Genomic DNA, 24,010 nt, shown 5'->3' on the forward strand with positions numbered 1-24,010 from the left:
AAATGAAGATGAGTGCTATGGTGAACAAGGACCTGACATTGTGTGGTTATAAATGAATACAGAAGATGGAACATTTTGTTCACTCCAGATTCTATTTGAATAAATTGTACATAAAAGGACATTTCTTTTTCTCAATCCCTGTTTTAGTCTATAGCATGCGTTATTTATTTACATCAGATGATAAAAAAAGCTAAAGCAGTTTAAAAATATTTTTCAATGGAAGGGAGAAACCTACATTTACAGCATAAGTCCTCTTAACCTCCAAGAAATTGCTATTCATTTTGTTTCAATACAACAAATACTCATTTTCCTAAATGCCTGTGAACTCTATGCTGCAGCAAAAAAATGACCTAGGGCTTTTTCTGAAATTGCTGTTTGTGCTTTCTAATTACTTTTAACATGCAAAGCACTGTTCTTCTGCAACTTCTTGGAAAAAAAAGCCTATTTGAAATTCAGTAAGCTTTTATTTAAAGTGATTGGTTTCCACCTGGATAGAGTGAAATTTTCTTCTTGGATAGTTTATTAGTACATTAAAAGATGCAAATTAATTCATAATTCTTTCAGCTCATTCTCTTGGGAACAATTATACAAGGAAATTATTAATGTACAAGAAAACAACAGTTAAAAATCTCAAAGGGCAATAGAGGTGTGGAATATATGAAAACATTTAGACCTAGCTAATAGAAGAACTCGTTATAATAATAACAGTTCATAAACCAATTTTAATTTTTCTTTATTTGTAAACTGATAGCAGCCACATGGTGCAGACAAGCAATCAAAGACTCTGGCAAAGGAAGTTTGCAGTTAAAGGCCCTGTTTTCAATGAAGTGCTGCAGAAACGCAGTGTGAGAGTTGAACACACGATACCAGGGCCTCTGAGGATCACAGCCAAACTTAAGGCTTCCATGAGTTCACCACTGTCCATGTCTTTGATATATCCCATCCCATGATGATTGCATACAAGACTATTATTCCAATGTAAGCCTCGGCACTCTGGTAAATAAGCCAAATATTTTTCATCTGGAATGAAAACCTCTCAGAATCTAGTTAATATTTGATGATAAAAGAGCAAACAGATTTGTTTTTAGGCTTCTTTGATCCACCTATTTTTTCTCCTCTTAGTTAAGGTGTTAAACAACTCAGTTACCTTCCATTTCTCTTTTCATCATTTATCCAGCATGCTTTTAATATTACATATCTGATGAAAATTTCCAATCTTTTTACAGAGTCATGACACCAGGATACCTGTAATGACTCTTGGCTGTCTGCTTCCAGCACTCCCTGACATGTGGCTATCAATGAAAAGACTGAGAGGGAAGCACATGCTCTCAAAATATTGTAAAACAAGCACCACTACTGAGAGAAGTTTGCCCATCACACAAGGGCATTATCCTGTCCTAAAGAACTTGCCCTTTTATAATTTTAAGCACAGCCACATATGCCAATATCCGTTTCCTTGAGGCCTCTACACAAAGTCTGACCATACCTTAATGTACTGAGGCAGAGAAACAGGGGCATCACATGAACTGAGAACAGGATTAAATTATGGCAATGTAGGAATATAATAACTTGTATTAGACTCTCTCACATATGCCTTTTGCTATAGACTGTAAAGAGGAGAATTTACAAATGAAAAAAGCATACACTTGAAAAAATAAGATGTTCTACAAATATTTCTCTCAGTTTTCAGAATAGCATAAGAACTGAAATAATAAAAATCTAAATAACATGGACTGACAAAAAATAAATCCTCAAGAAGAAGAGTGGACACAGCAGAACTGTTGTATATACAAATCAGACAAAAATCCAGCTTCTAAATACAGTAATATTGACTGTATTTTCTAGTGACAGTGGACCACTTCCAAAACACCCTCTCTCAAAAAAATTCCCAAATTCCAAAGGAGAGACTTTGTTTTGATGATGTGTATAAAGGAAAAGATAGGTTTTTACATGTTAAAAAATGGTACTGTTGAAAATACTGGTTGAATCCCTGTTCTGTCCTTTTGCAGTTGCCTGACTGAATGAATATATTTCCTCTGGCAAGCTAAAATAGGCAGTTTGCTTCCAGAGGAACAATTCTATCTCACAGTTCAGCTAAGACTACTGAGAGAAATCAAGGATTATTACCTATCTAATGCCATCATTCTGTATATTTAGAAGAACATATGGACTTACTGGAAAAATAATTATTTAACACCCCTATGCAACTCAAATTCCACTAGCTTCTTGTGGTTATTTTGTTCTCTGCTGGTTTCTGCTAGAGAGCAAAATCCCCATTAACTGGGAGAGAAAGAGTTGTCAAGGAATCAGAAGAACATTTCTGATTGAGAATAGTGACAAGGGACTATTATGATTAAACAGTTTTCAAATGCAAATTTAACTATATGAAAATGCAAGAACAAGTTTGTTTTTTTTCCCTCCTGAGCTCAGAAGAATAAAAGCTATTTTTAATGTCATGCTTATTTTTGCCCTTTAAAAAAAAATAAAAAGCCAACAAAGCCACAATATAGAAAACTCCAGATGAGGTCTGTGATATGCTGGGGGCAATAAGAGGGTGAGACAGAGCAGGATTTTTATAAGCAAATTTTTCATCCTGTAAGACTTTGCTCCAGGCTGTGAAATGTGAAACAAGCTGATGGCATCAATTTGATTCTGAAGGGTCATGTGCCTATATAAGAAAGCTGTAATTTAACTTAACGTGGGATGACATTTCTGTAACTTTAAGGACTAAATGGACAAAGATATTCCATGTCACCATTGAAGTGATTTCTTATAAGGCTAGCACCAAGGTTCTGGGGCTGAGATCCCTCAGCTTGTGCCTCTGTGATAAGCCTCTTTGGCAGCAAACCAACAATGTCAGCCTAGCATAAATGTAAGTGCCAGATCCATTTTTTCCCTTCGAAGTGCACAATCTTAAAGGATCAGGGTAAAGCCCTGGAGAAAACAATATTCAGGTTAAATATCTTCATTGTTCTCAAGAAATTACTTTAGTAGCTATTCCAATTAATCATGGTCATTCCCTATCTATCTAGACAGCAGACAGAGAAAAGAAGTGTTACACAAGGTCAGACTTTCAGCAGTTTTTCCCCTTTAGACACAAGCACAGAGGCTTGAGCTAACATACAAACTCAGCAGGCTACAGGTAAAAATGGTGAGAGCCCCTCTAAATATAAGGCTCTGGGTTTGGTTACTGTATTTCTAAGATTTGGCCCTTAGCGTCGTAGTTTTTCAGAAACTAGCTGCTGATTGCTAGCAAAGCAAAATCTGTGATATAAATGTGTGAAACTATGAGACACTGAAAGAAATCACTCTGGAAATGCAGCGATGCCTCATTGATCCAGCAAATTCACTTAGGCCATTGAAGTGTTCCCATCCCTGTTATCAAAGCCTTGCTCATCTACCAGAGGTGGCCAAGTGAGACATACCTCAGGTGGTGCAGTTTCCTCCCCAGTAGCCAGAAAGCAAATGAACTGGAATTTTGAATCTCAGTCTTTTTTTTGAAATGGATATTGTTTCAACTGTGATCATAACGAGTGGTGAAAAAGCACCATAAAAACACCTTGGTTTAGTTTTAAAGATATTTATGGGGAGTCTTACTTATTGCTAAATGATGGAGAACAGTTATAATCTGCTATAGTTAATTTACTGCTACATAAGTAAAAATGTGCTAAGAGCAGCACACTTGTTAAATTAAAGCTCACTTAATGATTACACAGCACTTGGGAATAACATCCAGCTAAAGAGTAAGCAGTAATGGATGTTTTCTATAGCATCATTCATTTTAGGAAAATAAGACAACCAAAGCCCTTTGCATTTTTGCTGATGATAAAAAGATACAAAATACCAGAAAGTAGACCAGAAAGGATTTCCTCTTTTAGTGGATATTGGAGTACTTACTACAGCTGATGCAACTACCATGAGATGGTTACTGGCTCTGATTCTCCACCCTATTACAGCAGGTTGAGCTGAAGTCAGTACTATTATCTTGCTGTATCACTCTTACAACAGACTGAAAAAAAATCAGATAAAATACTGATCTGGATATTATCGAGCCTCTTCATCATTTTTTGCCTGTCACCACAGTATCTGAACATGTGATTGTTAAATCAATAGTAATAACAAAATCCCAAGACTCAGAGAAAAGCTAGTATTTTCCTCTTTATGGAAGTGAGGATTTTAGTTGAATCAGGGTTATTTTTTTGGGTAGGGAGTAACCTTGTGTTGTGGTTTAACCCCAGCCGGGACCCAAGGCCCGCACAGCCACTCGCTCACTTCCCCACCAGCGGGACTGGGGACACAGTCAGAAGGGTAAAAGCTGGAAAATTTGTGGGTTGAGATAAAGACAATTTAATAGGGAAAGCAAAAGCCACACATACAAGCAAAGCAAAACCAAGGAATTAATTCAACAATTCCCACAGGCAAGCAGATATTCAGCCATCCCCAGGGAAGAAGGGCTACATCACGCACAATGGCTACTTGGAAAGACAAACACCGTCACTCCAAATGTCCCCCCCTTCCTCCTTCTTCTTCATAAGTATGAATGTGGCTGTACTCTCATTTATCTTATTTTCCATGATGGTACCTCTTCAAAAAATGTGGCATTTTTGAATTGAGTATTTTTGTGAAATAACTTGATTTGTAAAAAAAAAAAAAAATAAATAAAAAAATCTTAACTATGAAGAAGCCTCTACAGCAATCCCAATATATGAATTTTAGATAATTTTTTTGTCACTATATAGGAGCTTTATAAAAATATAAAGCTCAGGGACCATGTTGAGGCCATGCCACATACCAGCAAGAGTGGATGGCAATGGTTCAAAGCTCAGTCCCCTCTGGATGGCTTTACTAGAACCTGCTGTATGACAGCTTCATGCTAAGACAAGGAAAAGGATCATTTAGGACTAGCAAGTCTTCATGTGCTAACACAGGATGAAAAATGCTAATATCTGTGAGCTTACTGAATCCTCTTCAGGCATGGCAGAATAGCTCCATAGCAGAGGCACCACGGAGAACTGGTGTGGGTCTCCACTGTGGGTGACAATCCAGCCAAGTTATCCTGACTTAGAGCTTGGAAATGATTCTTCCTTTTTGTCATTGGCTGTTGGAAACCCCTGCACATCCAAGCTCCAAATGAAGCAATGATGACACTTGAAATGGATCTTGACTCACTGTGCACATCCATATCTCTGGTACTGATGGAGATGCTACAGCATCAGATCATTGTTTTTCTTTTTACACAAATGCTGTAATTATGTGGTATTGGCCAAGAAGGTTACAAATGTCTTAGCTCATTTTTTAATGGTGCTTGAGTAATTGGTAGTACATGGGATCTTAATGAAGACCACATACAGTATGCTCTTTGTCTCATAAGAAATTAAAGTACATCTTTTTGTGGTTTGTAGTGTGATCACTAAGAAGGCTGGAATTAGTGAAATTACTAGGTGACTAAGAAAAAGGCATTCTAGTCTTTCCTACTCATTAATAAAGGAAGACCCTCTGTATGTAGAGCAAGACTGATTAAAAGTTTACCTTTGTTTTCATGCAGACACCATAGGTAAGGACTCTGAAAAGTACTCAGCACTGATCAAAATGAGAGGAACCAAAAGTGGAAAAATCGTTGTCTTGCAGAGAGAAAAACCTGTCATCCATGATAAATCATAACTATTGAAAATATGCAGGTTTTTGTAAAACAAGAGCTCTTAATGGTGTCTGCTTATGCAGGACCCATTGGAATCTGTGTGTGCAAAATGCCTTTAATTGCAGAATTTCTCCTGAAGCATTGTAGGTGTATTCTGGCTATATTTGCTATATTCTGAAATTCTCTCAATATGGACTTCTGCATATAAGATGAGGCCCAGTGAAGACAGAGCTCCTTATTCTCCTGTCCTGAGTCCTACGCATTATTTGAATTGGATAGAGCTTTTTTGATGATATAAAGGGATCTATGTTTATTAGGTTTGCAATGGAAAGTAAGTCTCAGTTGTAAATGTGCAGCAAATACAACCTCCACATAATAATGGTGCTATGTAATTTATTAATCTAAAATATTCCAACTTACTACAGATACCTGTAAAATCATATTGGTAAATGCACAGGCACTGAAGGGCATATTATATAGCAAAGCAGTAGAAGCTGCTGCCTGTGAAGACTTAACATAACTAGATAATTTCCAAGTGCTTAATAGTATTTATTCATAAAAGGCAGGCTCTGCTCTTCAATTCAGATCTCACAAATAATTTAGCAAGCACCCAGGAAAGTTGAGATATCCTAGTTAAGGAAAAAACCAAAGCAAACATACAAAGAATTGAGATAAATAGTGTCCATATTTTTAAGCATGAAGTAAATGCTAACATGCAACTTTTGCATTGGCTATCCATAGCTTCTGTATCTGTTTTCCTAAAACTCTTGATCTACTCTTTCAGCAAAACAGCACAGTAGACTGGTGAAAGTCAAAAGCATATTTGAGTAACCATCTTACTCAGGTTTACTGAATTTTAGCCTGAAAAGAACTTGTGCACAACACAGGCCCTAAAGTCTCAAATGATTTTTCCTTCAACTATGAAATTTCTGATCAAGGTGAAATCTCTGGATTTTCCTTTAGCAAGACACCCATTCTGTAAAAGGTAGATAACTACATCCAGGTTGAATCTGAATCTGTGGCTGAAATAATAACTGTGAAAAACATATGGGTCATTTCCAGTCTGCATGTCTCTAGTCTGCACAGAGAATGCAAAAACTCTGCTACCACCAGAGCACCTCTGCCTTCAACTCGTTTCCTCTCTTTCCCTATTCCCCTATGCCCAAGGAACCTTGTAAGTACTTGATGATGTATCTTCAGGACCTCATGGTATAATATGGAATAATTCTGCAGAAGACTACTGAATTTTATTTGGGCAGCAACAAGGATCCTGATTTCTGTTGCAGCCTTCTAGAGTAACACTGAGAAACTTATTGGAGGGTAGGAGTGACTGAAGGAACCCAAAGGAACTAAATGCTAAACATCAAGGACAACTGGTTATGTTTGCTTCCTTTGGCTGCCTCTCTCTCACTGTCTACCACAGAAAAAATGGGGATTTAGTGATAGCTTCTTTTACCATGAAGAGAAATATTTGATTGTAAAAACAAACCCAATGAAATATTCAGTAATAAAATGGTCAAGTCACTAAATAATGCATCCAGCTGGCTCTAGTGCTTGACCTTTGCAAAATTCCTTGGAGGTGAAGTACAAACTAATTTTTTCTGATGGTGTATTCCTGTATTCACTGCTATGAGAACTCTGTATTTCACAATGAAAGCAACTCATTTTTTAGCTTTAATTATGCATGTTCTTCAGTGGGTGGCCTTCTTGCTTCCTAGTAGGTACTGAATCAATACCCTGGCATAGTGCTAATGGGCACTGTGCTGCTTGAGGTGCCATCTTTCAGAAGAGATGCTGAAAGCGAGGTCTCACTGCTTTGGGATTTCCCTGGCTCTCATGGCACTTTTTTCTTCTTCTTTTTTTTTTTTTTTTTTTTAATAGTAATAAAGGTGTTAGCATCAGTGCTTTGGCCACAGTCCAAGGTGGATAATTACATTCAGTCTTCCTAAATTTTGCATTGTGCGGTTTTAATTTAATATGGTGCTCTTCTTTTCTTCCTGCCCTAAGTTGTTTTGTGTCGTTGCTGGGCACTATTAAATAACCTCCATATTTCCCCTGAGACAGCTGCATTTACGCTGTAGGTAAGGCAAAACCTACACATGAATTTAGTGAACCGTTCCCAGAGAAGCAAACACAAGCTCACTTGCAATTATTACATGCCAATATTTACCTGGACAAACTCCAGCTTTTCTGCTCTCCTCCAGTAGTTTACTTTCATTAGGAATTTAACTACCCAAATGAAAACAGCAGCTGTAGGGAACACTGTCCCTTCTCAAGAGGTCACAAGGCTGATGCTTGGGAGGACTTTTTCAGCAGGCAAAGTAGTTTTATCCTCTGTTCGAGAACATAAGCTTCTACAAGCAACCTTCCCCTACAGCATGTGCTATTTAGCCATGAGCTGCACAGGAATGTTGAGCAGGATTACCCTGTCTCAGCTGTGTGGCTGCCTTCCCCCGCCTCATCCTTCTCACAGGGTCAGTTTGTCCTTCCAGGGAAACGGAATGGGGCCATGAGCTCCCTCCTGCTCAGTCTCAGTGTTCGGCCAATGCACACGGGGCTACCCTCCCAATAGACAAATTCAAACAGGCTGTACATGAGGCTAGAACTGAAGTTAATGCCAGCAAATTTCTGGATTTAGTTTACAAAGTGACCTTCCTGACGGTCTTATTTGTACCTAAATTCAACATGCTGCAGTTTAGTCCTATGACTCTGCACAGATACAAGACCAGGGCGGAGAGGAATGGCTACTACCAGACATAACAAGTAGGTTGGGCTGGTACCATGGGAATCCTGAGCGAGGAAGGAGCTGAAAGAGCTCCTCATAACAAGCAGTGCATAGCAACCTCTGCCATGAGTACAGAGAGCTGGAACACGGACACAAGACCTTGCCTACAGCACAGGAGCTGCAGTCCTTTGCCTGAGTGACTCCAGAGCACCAGGGGCCAGACACTGCTGTGCATTGCTCTGGGCAGCTCCCACCAAGAACATTTATATGCAATAGTTTTGTCGACTGAAGAGTCTGTAAGAAAGCCTGGCAGTTGCCTGGGCAAGGCTCTGGATTGGAGCTTCCAGGAGCCAGAAGAACCAGTTTGCTTTTGGCATCACAGGGAGAGGGGAAAGTCCAAGTCATCCTAGTAATGGTTTGAGAGGGGCACTGACAGTGGTCATGGTGTAGCTGTTTGGGTTTACCTTCATAGCAAGGAGACCAGCTAGAGCTCCATGGCAAATGCTCCACGTGCTATTACCTATGCTGCTCTCAAATATTACATACTGAATGCTTTTAGAAAACGTTATCTAGATGTGAAAGCATCCAGGAGTCATCTACACTGGACACAGTTAGTCCAGAGAAGGAGAAGGCATAAATCTAACATGACTTTTCTTTGGCACAAAGCCCTTCCCGGGTAGACACTGCTGCTCAGGACTGAAGTCAGTCAGGCGGGCATCACTGTCCTGAGTTTTTTTAGTTGTAAATGCTTTCAGGAGCTGGGAAGGGCTGGAGGAGGATCATGTTAAAACATAAAGCAGTAGTGATCTTATAGCACAAATCCTTCTGAGGGTGTAAATCCAGGTAGGCAGGTTTTCATCAGCTCAATTGAAAAGTATGCTAAAAGCAAATATTAAAAATATAAAACTTCAGATGCAAGCTGTGGAGCCAGAGCCATCCAAAATAGGCTTATGGCTACAGCTTATTAAATATTTTTTAAATTAATGTATTTGAAGTCTTAACTTGAAAATAAAATCATAGGAGCAAAACTGTATTGCTATAAATCAGCAAGACTCCGCTGATTTTCCAATTTACTGTATTTGAGTAACCTTAACTATGTATTATCTCACTTGGCTTTAAAACATTGCCAGAACTGCAGGCTTTGAGGCTTTTCCTACTGATAGTATTGTTGCTCTTGCTTCCATCTTTTTTTCTTTTTTAAATACTGCATGCTTTTATTGTTTAATTTAAAGCTATTCAACCTTTCCTCCTGCTATTCAAAGACATTTTGTATGTAAAAACAACAATTTGGACCCAAAATCACCACCATCTGCTTATTTATAGCATGATCCAACAATAAAGGGAGTCTTTATTAAGCCCTTAATGGGAGTCACATGACTGTGCAATGAACTCAGTTTTCATTTTCCTGATAAAAGTGAGACTATGTCTTTATTGGTCCCTATTATTATTTTGTGATGTTCTGAAACAAGAATATTAAAAGAACCTTCATTTCTTGAGACCCATCCCCTTCACCCGATTGTAGCCATTGCTTTACTGGGTATGTAGTGTGAGTCTGGTCCTGGTATGCCATTAGGTACCAGAATTAAATGTCTTTATAGATTTGTTTTTGTTCGTTCAGTGTCTGAGGGGGAAGGTAAGCTGATAAGTATGTTGCTTTTCAAATTGCTGACCTATCCTTGGTGTGACCTCAGGGAAAAAAAAATGAAAAAAAAAGCGCCAAACCAAAACCAAAATCCTGCAACAAAACCAAACAGCTAAAGAAAAAATCAAGCCAGTCACTGCTGGTAGAAAGTAGAGATTAAATAATTGAAGAAACCAGCCTTGTGTAAGTATTAGCACCAAGAAAAGACTCAAATATGTTTTAAACTTGCATGAAGTTTCTCATAAACTATGATCCTGAAGACTTGGACAATAAAAAAACCTTTCTCAGTTCTAAGAAGAGTATGTGGGAAGGAGCAAAGTTGTTGACATCCTCCTTCACGTGGATCACTTTCCTTCTAACAAGGACACGTACCAATTGCAGTGCAGTACAAAGGCAGACTTCTGCTGCTCTCACAGTTCACTTCTGACCCTTCAAAAACAGTGTGTGGGGGCAGGAAGCTTTTACTTCAGAGTGTTTTTTAAAATCTCACTGTTGCAGTCAAAACTATCCCAACATACTTTTACAGGCAGAGGTCACTGCACTACAAAGGTAGATATTTTTTCTACCTTAGATACAAAAAATATTTTATTGGCTTTCATTGAGATGTATGGAAAGTGCTCCAAGTTCATAGCACCAAACTCTGATACATCCCATATAAAAACCACAGATAAAGGTCCTAGAGTTTACTGTTTCAGTTTTATATATGCAGTTATACTAGTCGGTAAATTAAGGAAAAACAGGTCATTAACATGTATCATAGTATCTTTTTAATACAGCTACACAGATATTCTCTTCATAACATTTTTCGAGTTTGTAGGGTTATGAGGCTTTGCACTGCATATCCTACTCGCCACAGGGGCTTTAATCCTGCTTGGCACATGTGAACAGGGATTTGTCTGTCCAAATTACAGGTCTACAAAACAAGTATCTGTATCTGAACTCTCTGGCTACATTCCCATTTCAGCTAAAGAGAGAAATAACCATTTCTAGATTTATCTCCTCCTAAGGTAGAAATTGAACGAGCACAGATGGGTTATGCTGTATCAACAGCTACTTTTATTCCTTGATTATGCCAGACTGTACACCACTAGCTCTGAGAGACACATCCAAAACCTCAGTCTCTGGCTGAGTTCTGCATCACTTGCAAAATGGTGGCACCCAGCCACTGCTCTTTGTAGGTCATGCTAAATACAGATTCTCTTTAGCATTCTATAAAACTAATGGGTATGAAGGCAAATAAGGTGGTATCTCAGGATAAGTGAGAAGGAAACCAGACAAATCTATACAAAATGTGACACATGCTCCAGAAAAGAGAGAGATCACACATCATTCAGGTGGTGGGCACGTCAGTGAGTACCAAGAGACCATGTGCACAGACTGATTTGAGTGAAATCCTGATTCCACTGAAATCAGATGCAAACATGAATCCTGAGCGGGATCCAGACTTCAGCCTTTTTCTGAAGAAATGGCACATTTCCAATACAACTACCACGCAGGAAAGAACTCTCTGGCTCTGGGGTGTGCTTTCAAGGAGTGTTAAGAAGCTTAAGCCCACCATGATGATCTTACTGATTGTGATGTCCAGCCTACAGAATATAACAGGAATCACAGGTTGAGGCAAATGAGAGCCTCAGCCTTGGGCTCTCAGAAGGATGATGAGTTTGAATCCTCCAGTGAGAAAAGAGCTGCAAGCAGCTCTCCTTTCCATCTCTGTAACGCATGGAGAGAAAACAAATAATTATTTTTGCACTACCTCCCAAGGAAAGCAGTAGATGCTTTTTTATTCAGATGATGTTGTTCGAGCCTGTCCACAGTGTTCCTGCTCTGGCCACAAATGAGTGGCTGCCTATAAACATTTGGATGATTTTGTTGAATCTAACAATAGCCAGCAGTGGTGGGCAGCACAAAAGAAAAGTCAGGTCACTGGATTTTAGCCAGCTGGCTAATTCTGACCCCCACAACAGTCAGAGGGAAGAATTTTTAAGCACTGTGTGTGAATACAAACGTCAAAGATACCTGATCTGTTTGCAAAATGTAGCCTGACACACAAAAGAATATATGACCTTTAACTCCATGAAATACCTGTCAGCCAGTTGTGCTAGGGAAGAATCTACATGCAGTGCCTGTGATATGTTGATTCTCTTTTCAAGCAACCCAGGGTTTGTATCTTTTAGTCCAAACATTAGAAAATGAATTGACTACAACCACAGCACTCATGTAAAAGCAATGTATCTGATATGAGCGATACAGATAACAACACTTTTCATCAAAAGATCCCAGAGGTACTATGCATCTTATTCACAATAGTTCCAGTCCTGTAACAAATTCTTGCTTAAATTTATATACAAGCTGCTCCACTGAAATCTAATCATATGTGTAAGCCCCCTCAGAATCAGGGAATGGCACTGCACAAGAATTATATTTGTCTCTGCTGATAACAAAACTCTCTGTAGAGCAAAATACAAAAAGAAACCCTGTTAACTGCCTGAATTCCTTGAAGAATTTTGGATGTCAGACCCATGTTTTGTCTATGCCATCATCCTACTCTGCCTGAAAACACTCCAAGTATTTAATGACAAAAGATACACAGGATTTTCTGCATCTGAGAAGCTGAATATTCTTCTGGGAAGGTCTGAGCTTTTAAATGAACTTTCTCAAGTGGGTGACTAATTCTTTAGCAAAGCCAGAAAAAAGTCCCACAATACAAATGAAGCATTAGAGTGGGAGAAATACCTGAAGAGGCCCCATTTTTATACATCATACTCAGCACCTCAGAGAGAGAGAAAACTATGTAACATACCAAAATAAAATTAGGTAACTCCTCCTTTCCTCAGACTATTTTACTAACCTGCTGGGTTTCAGTATCTGTGCAGGTGAATCCAGAAGCAAAAGGAATCATTTTATTAAAGAAGAACAACTACTTTGTAAACATATGAAAAATGAAAAAGCTTTCAATCTTATTCTTATATAGATTGTCAGACAGCTCTGGTTACCAAGTCACGATCCCATCAAAAGTATGTATCTAAAACATGCCAGAAATGTGAGAGCAGTCTAAACCTGAAGGCATAGCCTGTCTCATCACACAGTTGAGATGTAGAGCTGAATTTTACCAGTCTAGAATTTTAGTTTTGGTCAACATCTGCTATCAGCAGGAGAGGAGAAATTCTGAGAGTTGATTTTAAATGTTGATGCTCTTTATACTCAGATCTTGTAAGTGCCACATGGAGTCAGACCAACGGTCCATCCTGCTCTCTCCTAATCATGGTCTCTCAGCAGTATTACTCCAACGTAAATAGTGCAGAATGATGAAAAGCAAATTTCAGATCTAATTGTCTCTGAAGTTTAGGGAAGTTCCAAACCTATATTTGGACTCAGATATGACCCTATGCCAACATAACACTAAAGCAAAACATAACCTGGGATTTGTACGTTGATTGCTTTGAGAAATTACCAACATGCAGGTGTTTGCAATTTCTCTTGCAACAGCCACTTTTATTGAGCTTCTAAAAAATTATACTTCTAAGTATACAAAATAATAAATACATGATAGAAACATTACTAATGTCCATTCTTTTCCCCTTCCCACATGTACCCCTTACAACAGTTTTCAAGCAGCATAAAAATATTCTTATGATTATTATAACACACTACAGTGAAGTAGCATAAATCCCATACAGTGAACTTGAGATGCAGTGTGCCCTTCTGTTCCACTCACACGAAAACAAGGGTGTTCTTACCCACCTTGTAATTCAGTTCAGGGACTGCCTCTCAAATACAAACTCCCTCCCCAGAAGGCAGTTTATGAGCGTTATCAGATAACTGCTTATTTTGAGCTGTTAATGACAATACCGTTGTCTGCCAAGTGTACTAAAGCTTCTGCCTTCTGTACAAGTGGAATTCAGCAAATCAAATCTAGGGGAAGGGATCTAACCTCTAGTGGTCTTCTGAGGAAACTTTTTACTGTCCTTTCTGAACCAGTAAAAGAGCCCAGGCTATGCTATTTGGCAGCTTAACGTCAGAGGAAGTGCAAAGTAAAGAAATCTTCACAAAGCAAGTAAGTTCAAACACATACCACTGCCAAATCCTCTTCACTTGGAATAAGTCTTAGGTAACATATCTACTTCAGTCTGCATACAATACAAAAAACAACCCAACTTGTTGATGTGGAAATCTTGAAACATCATGAAATGAAAAATTGTATCAATATTTTACTGAAAGTCTAGACCCACTTTTAAGTCACCTAGAGATATTTTTAAAATACTGGGATTTAGGTGGCAAAAGAATAAATGGATGATAATTTAATCTCTCCACCTGTCTAGTTGTATTTAAAAAAATTATATTGTCCTCTTTTACACTGATGGTTTTATAATGCTGGGTTTCCACAAACTCGAAAGTCTCCTGTGTCCTTGGGAGAGATGAAGACTTGCTCTTCACCCAGCCAGTGATGTGGACACAATCAGTGAACACTCAAACCTCTTTGTGCAGCACTTCCAGGCTGTTGCCCTCTCCATGCAGGTACACATGGAAAAAATACATGGGACAGAGCTGTGACTCAGCTCAGTCCTAGTCTGGCAAACAGGTGATGCCAGAGCTGATCCCATACCTCTGGCTTATTTGGAGAGTCCCCTCAGAAGTCAGGAATCTGGCATCTGAAGGCCATGCTCGCTCTCAGCTTCTCCCTCCCAGCCTGATACCTTCCCTACAACGTGTGCTGTATGTTCCAATTATTGAGGAAAGCCATTTGCTAGATGGTCCCAAACATGTAGCCCAGAAGTCCCAAGGCTGATGGCCAACATGCTGGCTCCATCTTCTACAGCTCTAGTCTCTGCTATCACAATGCAGAGCAATGAAACCTCTATTGTCCCAGCACCTCTAGTCAGGATTATCATGTTGCTTCCCCTTCATCTTCCTAGGGAAGGTGGGAGAAGTCAAAAGCTGGCAGCATCCCACCAGATGTTCATGGGGGCAGTACTGAACAGGTCTTATAGGTCCATGGAAGCAGAAGCAGATCCATCCACCTTCCACCTCCTTCCTCGAGGCTGGGAAGGTCCATGCCTCCCTCTGCTCTACCCTTGGAAACATTTACCACAGTTCACTTTGCCCAGCAGAGCCTGTGCTCTCAGTATTCTGTTGTGGCACTTCCCAAACAACCGTGAGTGCCTTCAGAAGCCTGAGGGTAACAGATGATCAGGCCTGTCATATTTTGTTTTTACATCCTGCAAAGTCTTTTAAATTGTTCTGTGTTTCATAATCCACGCCCCATCTGATGCCCCACTTTCAGACTTGAGTCCTGATTCCTTCCATCCAATTGACAAGATGAAGGTTCTTTTTCTTAAATGTCTTTTAACAAAACCTACATGGATATGCTCCCTTGTGTCAGTGATCTGGAAAATTTGCTTTGTCTTTCTTCGAATGAACATGCACATTTCAGATTTCCCTTAAGCTTTCATAATTATTTCTGATCTGGATGGTTTTACTTTGTCAGCCCAGCTGATACCAACCAGATGAGAGAAACGATTTGAGGGTGGCTTTTGTCTAGGAGGTAGCAGAGAATAAAACCAGCAATAAAATTCTGGTAATTTCTCATTTCACTGTAAAGACATATTGTGGGTATTTGCATATTTTGTCTGTGAAGCAAACAGAGCTATAATCAGATGACATGGCAGGAAAGGTTTGAAATGCTGTTCAAGATTTAAGGTGTAAGTGCTTATTAAACAACAAAGCTTTCTGAAGCATGAAGAATGCTCAAAGGAAAGCATCATTTTATGCATCTTGCTCAGTAACCTGAGCAATTCTCAGAAATACCATAGAGACTGGGATACTGAACATAAGTTTATATGTGTGAAGTTTGTGTACACTACAGTGAATCTGTACATGGCCTGTTAGTTTAGCTCACAATCCCAGTGGATAAAACTCCACTTCCTGTAGAGCTCACAACAAGTTGAGAGCTGGTTTCAGCATTTCACGCAGCCCCATCTCTGCATCCATCAGCTGGCCTCAGAATGGAAGGGAAGCTGAGGGAGGAATTAGCAAGACACAGCTTGTAATGGCTGAGTCATAACACTGAACGCCTCTAACTCAAACTAACAGGGTCATTTAGGAGGAATGACTTGCTGTGCACCCGCTGAAGAGGAGAGGAAATTCTGAGTACTTAACATTTTAGAATAAAACTCAGAGGTTCCCTTCATCTGCATTTAGTGTCTGAACAAACTCCAGGGCACAAACTCCAGTGCCAAGTTAATACAGACTTCTATTTGCAGAGACTCATTAACGTTGTGCACAACTGCTTAAAAAAAATGTTAAAGTCTTGGCACAAAACAGCAATAGCAACCAACTATTGATTCAAATCTAGAAACTCTTCAGCTCTGACCATGAGACTCACCAGTTGGGGAAACACTGAAGCATTGAGCAGAGTTTTAAGCAGACACCAAAGTAGAGAGCCACAACCGGAGGCACAGGGGGGCTTCAGGCACAGGCAGATCAACATCCTGTCCCTGCAGTCACCACAGTGTCCCTTGTAGTGCCAGCTCATGAAGTCTGCAGGGACAAAGCTGCTGTCATCCCAGCTAACTGCTCCCCAGCAAACCAAATTTGCTTATGTACTTCCCTTAACTGCATGCTTTAGTTCTTCATAAAAAACCCAGAACTTTAAAAATGAGACACCATCATACTATACTAGAATAGGCTTATACTAGGTATTATTCTATACTAGAATACTGTGGATTTCCTCTCTTGTAATTCCTTTGGATGTGAGATTAATTTTGACTGTTTTTCCCTTTGTAGATACTTGGGCTCATTTAAAAAAAAAGTAAATAAAAAAATATATATTTAAAATATATAAATAATGAAATAAGCACTGAAAGTGTGTTCTGCTCATTCATGACAGCAGTGGTTTTAGAAATAGGTTGGAAGAAACTCAGGAAAAACCTCCAGTTCAATTGGAAATTATCCAGAAACAAAGAAAAAACAGAAATGTGAACCTGGAGAGGCACAGACATTGTACAGGTTTTGATCAGGTGCTGAGTTTGATGGCTCAGGCTCACCTGCATCTTATCTTGCTTCAGACCTATAGTGTGTGTTAGAGACCTCCAAGTTATTTCACTAAGATTAAGAGCAGACATTATTTTATAAGAAGTTAATGATACACTTTTGAAGGGGTTATTTGGTATGAAATGCTTTTCATCTCCCAAAGATCTCAAAGCACTTTACCATTCAAATGTAGTGATACAGATGGCTCACAGTCTTACTTCTCAGCTGTAGCCAGCTGAGGAATGGATAGCAAGAAACATTTAGCAGTTCCCCTTTAATCCTACATAAATCTTTAGAAAAGGAATTGAAATATACCTCTCTCCATTGAAATGGTAAGGGAAATGTAGGTGGAAAGAATTTAATTATCAGAGTTGAAATTTGACATGGGGAATACATCACACTTTCTTATGGTATGATGACATTCATCTGCTCTGAGTGGCATTCTGCATGCAGCATATACAGCAAGCAGTCTGAAGTGCTACAGCTTGAAATCACTGCCTGTCCTGAAACGATTCCTGCAGCAGGAAGACTGGTTTGTAATTAACACAACTTAGCATGCTTGAAATCCTTAATTATCTAAGGGGCATGGAAGGAACACTAAGGGCCTCAATCCTTTACCTGAAGGACAGATGAGATGGTACAAGAGTTGTGTACCCTCTGTCTGCTTCCTGGCACTACCACTGCAGAGCCACGAGTGAAACAGCTCCTTAACAGGAGTCATGAAAGCTCAGACATGGAGAACCTTGATTGCTGAAGGGCTCTCAGAGAAGCAGAACTGTGTTCTCAAGGTAATGTACAGCTTAGTATCTCATCTGATGTCTGGAGGTACCTAAAGGTGTCACTAACAAAATTCACCAGCTACATTAATTCCTTTTATATTTACTCCCCCCACCCCCAAAAACCTCCTAACTGGCAACGGTGGCAGGCAGTGAGTTGAACCTGCAGTATTTATTATGCCACAATTGAGGAATAATGATGATGCAAAGGATCTTTAAAGATCACCAGGTTTAAGTTCCTGCCCCCAGACAGACTCAACTACACTTTATAGTATTTTTGGTGAAAAATAATCTTAATGGTTCTTAAAGCCTTTCAGTCCTGGTGAGACCATCTACCCAGAGAAGTCTATCTCAGCATCTTCACTGTCAGAAAGCATTTCCAATTCTCAAAGCCAAATCTTGTTCTCCTGTCCACTGCAAAAATGAGGAAGCATGTACTAAGTGCATCCAGTTTGAACTAATGTTTTCTTTAGAAGACTGGAAGCAATAGGTGCTGTCTAGCATTGCATTTATGAAGAGGGGCCAGAAAAGACAGTATAGGGAAAAGAAAGGCAGGCAGCTGAAGCATCAGGCATAAAGAAAAGTTAATCATGAGTGATATTTTGTAGAGTGAATGGATGCAGATTTGATGAGGTACATAAGTAACATCCTGCAGGGTCAGCGGGGAAACACTAATTAGGCAGGATGGCCCTCCTCATTATTAATTAGAGTTATATGCTTGATTGAATAGCTACAATTCTTCCTAATACTGCAGGAGGCCAACAGGAAGCCTGCAGCACACAACCAACCTGTTTCTCCAGCTCTCTTGCACACACAAGCACATCCAAGTGTTGCTGTGCAGCCTCTCTCTTGCTCATATGTATTCTCATGCACACACAGACACACATAGTGTGGGACACCTCCATCTGCTTCCTTTCCTTTCACAGGTACTACTTATCAGGTGCCCTGTTTCAGAAAAAAACAGGGTTAACCTCCTCTTCTAGGTGAGGAAGAGACTGTCGAGCATGCCATGGTCAGTTGACAAAAGGGGGAAAAACAGAGTAATAGTTGTATGCAAATTAATAGCTCACACCGTTTCATAACACACATCTCCCAGCAGATGCCACAGGTAATTATGCAACTGAGGGTAGTGCTTCTGGGAGCACTCATAAAATACAGCTTTTATCTTGCTGCTTCCAGACCGTGTCTGGTAATGTATAAATAATGTTAACAGCATCCACACAGACGGTCAAAGATTGGATGTGCACTGGGTATATGCATGCCTGGTGAAATACAGATTTTGCTGCAAACTCGAGATATGTTAGAAGAGGAAGGAAGAAAAAAAAAGGCCTTAAAAAAAAAGCCCTTAAATGCACATAACCAAGGTGCTACCTATAAGTTACAAGAACTCCTTTTTAGATAAGAAAAGCTGGGTATTTAAGGACTTTCTGAATGTCCCTTTAGGCAAGCAGCCTTCAGAGTGATTCAAGATAGGTTATGAATGAAGTGGCAGCTGCTTGACATGGGACTGGCTCCATACAGCAAGCTGACAGCTTCATATGCCAAGAAACTTCAGTAATGTGGCAGCTGTGATAAGCAGGAGACTCACTGTATGACACTATAGTTAACAACAGAATCCTCTCTAAGTGGGGCCAACGTTATTGTAAAGAGAGATGTTGGTGTGCTTAGGAAAATAAGCAAGAGATCAAAATTAATTTTTGCTGCATTTGGTTTCCCATCCCATTCTTCCATGTGTGCTTTGTATGTGTTCCAGCCATAGTGAGTTGCTCAACAAATGTGCAATGAGCTTATTCCATTTTATTACCCACAGATCATAGATGCATTCTTGCAACTGAAGATGCACTAAGTGTGTGATGAATACCATCCAAAAATTTGGTGATAAAATGGAGAAACAGAGGAGTTTTGAGGCAGGTATGCAACAAGAGAACACATCTGTGGAAGAGCTAAAACACAACTGTGAAAACATGAACCACTGATATTTTCCAAGGATAGTCAGTCACACATGGAGGGGCTGCTAAAGCTACTCTGTTAGCTTTGGTTTTGTGCTTCAGATTTGTCAAAACGAGAACGGTATCTGAGAGGAACAATTCTGCAAAGCAGATGAACATCATTTTGTAAGTAAATTCCATTTGCGAAGATGGCTTTAGGTGCATTCAAATAAATCACATTCTTGTAGTTTATCGACAAATGTATGCAATATAGCAGGCTTACAGTGGCTACAAAACTGAAAGAGATTTGATTATCAATAAAGAATTCCTCATTATGTGCCAATGTTAGGAAGTACAGACAGATACGTGAGCTGAATAGAGGAAGGAGATCAAAGGATCAGAGCTAACTATTTAGATGCAACAATTTGATGGAGTAAGGAAACATACCATCAAAAAACTACTCACAGTGATTGCTACCACTGAGAATTGATAGTGGTCATACATTTTTACTTTTATTTTCCTAGTGAAAAAAATGCTGGGTTTCAATCTGAAGTTGAAACATGGCACTGCTTTCCACCACTTTCTCTAAATTTTCTATGGAGAGTTATTTGGTAATGCAGCTTGTATTATTTTATGTAAAAAGACTGAAAAATTGTTACAATTCCACCTTATGAAATATCAAGCTGTTTTGCCACTGTAGAAAGAAAAAAATTATCATGAAAATGGGAACTATTTTCCTAACATCTATCCATAATGCTTTGTAAATAAAAACATGTCACTTGACACATGATCAGTTTGTGTTAGTACACAGTTAGTGTCGTGAACCAGGAAAAACAATCTAATTGGAAAAAAACCCAGCCAAATCTCAAAATAAGAAAGGATGTACATTCTAAAGTAAGTTTTACTAAAAAAACCCTCATCCTTTTGAAGTTTCTCTTTCACTTGTGTTTCTCCCTATCAGAAGAAAAATAGACATTTAAACTGCCAGCATTTCACACATCAGCAATTCTTAACTTTGTCTGGCTTTCTAAAACAAAGCCATAAGAATTGAAGAAAGAAGAGAATTTAATTTTTGCTTTAATTTTAAAAAATGTAGTCTATTACATCTCTTAAGTTTCAAATTTCTAGAAAGTATTCACCCTATTACATGGCTTTCAATAACATTATTCACAGAACTACATGGGCACAAATATCAATATACCAAGGAGCTTAATTTTATGATTGTCACAAACATTATCTAAAATAACTTTCTAAAATATATTATTACAGCTTTATACCCATGACCAATACTAGAAGTCCTGCTCCTGCATAACAGACAACATTGCAGGTCATTGTAGCTGAGGTTCTTAACGCCGGAAGGACATTGACCTGTTGGAGCAAGTCCAGAGGAGGCCACCACGATGGTTAGAGGGGCACCTCTCCTACAAGGAAAGACTGAGAGAATTGGGATTGTTCAGCCTGGAAAAGAGAAGGCTTTGGGGTGACCTAATTGTGGCCTTCTGGCACCTGAAGGGAGCCTACAAGAGATATGGAGAGAGACTATTTACAAAAGCATGTACATTTCCAAGACAAGGGGGAATGGATTCAAACTGAAAGAGAGTAGATTTAGATTAGATATTAGGAAGACTTTTTTTTTACTGTGAGGATGCTGAGGCACTGGCACAGGTTGCCCAGAGAAGCTGTGGATGCCCCATCCCTGGAAGTGTTCAAGGCCAGGGTGAACGGAGCCCTGAGCAACCTGACCTAGTGGGAGGTGTCCCAGTTCACAGCAGAGGGGTTAGAACTAGATAAGCTTTAAGGTCCCTTCCAAACCAGGCCATTCTTTGATTCTATGTTCTTAGCACAAACGATACAGTAATTGAATATCCAAAGAATGTTAGGTATGATAAGCTTTTAAGGGTGGACTAAATTCAGGGACACTTTGTATTCATTCCAGTTAGAACTAGTAAGTGCGTAATAATTCCAGATTACTTAAACCCAAGAAAATTGTGTCATGTCCATCTTCTGTGTTTCAGCAGATCAGAGAAAATAGTAAGAACCTCCCTGCCAGGACTTATATCTGTGAATATATCCTTGTAAAAGTGAAGCAAGTATTGTCCTAGTTACTGATGTCTCAGCTACCAATAATTTTGGCCCACACTCGGTTTTGGCATGGCAGAAATCAGTAGGAACCTGTTGTTTCTTAAAAAAACAACGCTCTACATGGAATGAAATATTCTTAGTCTAGGTCCTAACAGCCCTAAGTGCCAAAACCTGCCCTCAGTGGTAATCAGCATCACTAGAGATGATAAGCACTGGGCTAGCTCTGGGATATAACAACTTCATGAATCCCCAGAAGTCCCTGAGGAGTCACAGCACTGAACCTCACTGGGAGCGCAGTGAGAGGCTTTGCTCTTTGCACGCAGGATTTGGCTTTTCAGGGCTGCTTCTCTGGCTCCTTGATGGGCCCTAAATTCCTACAGGAAGCAGTTGCCTATGTAACACTGCTCTCCGGGACCTTGGATGGCAGCTTCTCTCAGGCTGTGCTGAAATTAAATAGTAATAGAAAAGTAATCTGTGGAAGTGGATACCAGTTCAAGTTAGAAAAGCCCTTGCCAAAATATGCTTTCAGAGCAGGCACAGCACATATATTATTGAAAAGCTTTGTTTCTATATGGCATGCCAAGTTGGCAGAAAGGTAAACTTGAAATTTAGAAGTGATTGCTAGAGAACTGGTCAAGAAGAAGGAACTAGAGAGGAAGGAATTAATAGAATTTGGTTCTTTTAAAGAATAAATCTTGAACTGGTTTTCTTTTTTATGACAATCTTACATTATTCATCTGTCTTTCTAGGTCAGAAAATAAGAGTAAATTTTATATGTGACACTCTCTTGTAATCCAGTGGCACAAAATGGACTCTCGCAGAAAGCTGCAGTATTTTACTCTGCTGTCCTGGCACGTAGGGGGATACATTTTAGGGTCCTTTGTGGTTTGTGTGCTGATATTGTGCCTGGCGAGATCCTTGTATCTTTTTGAGAAGGGGAAAAAAGAGCACAAAAATAATACAGGAGTAAAGCTAAGTACCTCAGACTCTATATCAAGGATATTATTTCCCTAGAGAAAACTGGGATGATTTTTCATCCTCTTTGGATTCTGTCATCTTTTCAAAGTCTCTGTTTATCCACAGAACTTATTTAAAGGACAAGCACTGCAGAAAATTCTGACCCACTACTGAGGGAATGGGGGAGCTGGTGGAGCTAGGGATGAAAAGCTGTGATTTAAAAAAACCCCACCAACCCCACAATTATAACAATAATAATAATAATAATAATAATAAAACCACAAACTAAAAGCACCTAAGCAGCGTCTGATTACTGCAGAGAAGTCCTTATGTAAAAAATCTTCAAGCCTTTGTTCCTATTATTACTGCTTTCTATACAAGGAAAAATAAAAGTAGGCAGCATTTTCCACCTCTGTAGCACAGACTTCAAGAGCTGATAATGATTTTATACTTAAGATGTCCACAACCAGATATCATTCTGATGCTTTATCGCCATGTATGGCAGCAACTCCTGCAAGGCTTAATCCAGGTTACTGGCCCTGAAGAATTAATGACAGTTTTCTACATGTTCACACTGTAAGCAGAATGAGGGAGAGCAAAATATACATAATTAACATGTTATGGTAGATCATGAATATTAAGATATTTCTGCAAAATCACAAAAAAGCCTACAGCATCACCATGATCTCAATTCAGGTATGCAAGTCTGTGTAAAAAAAAACCCCAAAAACAAACTCCAAGCACAGCTAACTCCTCTCACCACTGTCCAAGGGAGATTAATTTTCATCCTGATGTAGTTTCACCACAGAAGGACAGCCATATTTTGAGCAAACTAAAGAGTAAGTTCTTGCACAGGATTCAGATGTATAAAAATAGTTAGGTATATGGTTTCAACATAATTCTCAGCACGTAACAGCAAGACATGCTGTCAGTACCCTGTACTACAGCTGCCTTCTCCATCTTTCCACTCTCAATCCACAGAAGTGAGATAAATAAGTTCCTGGCTTAGGCATGAAATGTCTCTTGAATCCATTGGTAGCTATGCATGAAGAGTTTGCCAAGAGGTAAGTATTAGCCTAAAAGTGATAGGAGATACTAAGTCCAACACAGGATTCAGCTTGTGAGATAAGATCTGTAGTGGCACTGTAGCAATCTGATTTTAGATGAGGTTCTTAAACAGAAACTTGACACAAAAATCAATTGGTCCGTGAAAGAAACATTCGCTATTCGTGA

At 39.3% G+C, this 24,010-nt stretch overlaps 1 protein-coding gene across 1 annotated transcript in view; it reads right to left on the reverse strand.

Annotated features, from left to right (window-relative positions):
• Positions 1 to 24,010, reverse strand: part of GHITM (growth hormone inducible transmembrane protein) — a 49,063-nt gene that overhangs the window by 18,073 nt on the left and 6,980 nt on the right. The window lies entirely within an intron of this gene.

This window comes from Pipra filicauda, unplaced genomic scaffold (genome assembly GCF_003945595.2).
Source record: "Pipra filicauda isolate LSUMZ 115617 unplaced genomic scaffold, ASM394559v2 scaffold173_size1550139_pilon, whole genome shotgun sequence".
In the NCBI taxonomy this organism is placed as follows: Eukaryota; Metazoa; Chordata; class Aves; order Passeriformes; family Pipridae; genus Pipra; species Pipra filicauda.